Raw genomic sequence first — 1,500 nt, 5'->3', positions numbered from 1 at the left:
TCAAAACTGAGATGAGGAGGAACTACTTCACTCAGAGGGTGGTAGGTCCATGGAATATGCTGCCCCAAAAAGCTGTAGAAGCTACATCATTACATAAATTTGAAACAGAAATAGACAGTTTCCTAGCAGTAAAGGGAATTAAGGGTTATGGGGAGCGGGCAGGAATTTGGACATGAGTCTAGTTTCGGATCGGTCATGGACCTGTGGGTAGCGGAGCGGGCCCAAGGGCCGTGTAGCCTGATCCTGCTCCTATTTTGTGTGTCTAATTCTGTTAGAATCAGGAGACGGTTCTGTGATAGTGGATTGGCGGTTAGGATCAGATCAGCCATGATCTTATTGAATGGCAGAACAGGCTCGAGGGACCGATTGGCCTACTCCTGCTCCTATTTCTTATGTTCTTATGTTCTTAAACTGTTCCAGTGTCAGTTACAGTGGACACAGATTTAACAACATTTGCAAAAGAACCAGTAGGAAGTTTCCCCTACTCCCCCTCGATGAGCTGAAAAACAGTAATGCAGCAAATTGTTTTGTGTGCCTGGAATGCTCTGCCTGAAAGGGTGGTTGAAGCAAATTGAATAGTAATGTTGAAAAGGTAACGTGGATAATATTTGATGGTAAAATAATTGCAGGGATTTGGTGAAAGAACAGAGGAGTATGATTAATTGGATAGCCCGTTGAAAGAGCCAGCAGAGGTACGATGGGCCGAATGACCTGGTTCTGTGCTGTACCATTGTTTCTATAGTTAACAATGTTAAACAATTTGCCAAAGTGCAGAGTTGGCATGCAGCTTTGAAAGTCTGGTTGTACTCGGTGTGGATTTGAAAGAATGAATAATTTTTGATTTTTATGCAAAATGTGTAATTTCTTATTTGTAAAAATGAATCTAAATGTAAGCGTAGAGAGGAAATGAAACGTGAGCTTTGGGAATCGCTTATGAGTGGGTTTGAATAGACTGTGTTTTGGAGAAAGGTCGTTTCGCATCACAGCTCCATCAGTCGGGAACAAAGCAAAGTTAGGATTGAAAACAAAATAATAGTGCCTTTGAGAGGTTAGTTGAAAATCTAATTTTAATTGTAAAGCCAGGAGTAAGCGCAAACGCAGTCCCCCACTACCACAAATTTTGCAATCGAGTATCCCGCATTTGGGGACATCGCACGCGTCAGCACACCCAAAGTGCAATGGGCTAACCTCGCCCTGGGAAAACCACCTTCATGATCATGGTCTTTCCGTTGCCAGGTTAGTAGGATTTCTATTGGCACACATTGCCTCGCCACATCAATCACTGCCTCTTACCGTCTCAACGACTCATTTTTTATGATCAAATTTCCCCTTCAGTCAGAAAGTGCTGTTGTTTTCTCATGTCGATTCTGCAAAAATTTTGCAATATATAATGATATACCATTTGTCAAAACGCTGCAATAATAAAGATATGGACGTGCATATTTGCATATTGCCCTTAAAAGGAAAGGTCCGCTCCCTCAGTAACTTTTCTTCAGGCCA

The 1,500-nt window shown here is 42.1% G+C and overlaps 1 non-coding gene across 1 annotated transcript; it reads right to left on the bottom strand.

Annotated features, from left to right (window-relative positions):
* Positions 1-1,080: 1,080 nt before the first annotated feature.
* On the bottom strand, positions 1,081-1,244 carry LOC147087529 (U1 spliceosomal RNA). The gene has a single exon (XR_015075537.1). It is a non-coding gene; the product is annotated as a U1 spliceosomal RNA (small nuclear RNA).
* Between the last annotated feature and the right edge of the window lie 256 nt (positions 1,245-1,500).

This window comes from Somniosus microcephalus, unplaced genomic scaffold (genome assembly GCF_052327205.1).
Source record: "Somniosus microcephalus isolate GS21.2 unplaced genomic scaffold, FLI_Smic_1.0 unresolved_chr5, whole genome shotgun sequence".
Taxonomy (NCBI): Eukaryota; Metazoa; Chordata; class Chondrichthyes; order Squaliformes; family Somniosidae; genus Somniosus; species Somniosus microcephalus.
Note: the sequence above shows the minus strand (reverse complement) of the source record. Positions and strands in the feature narration are given on the sequence as shown.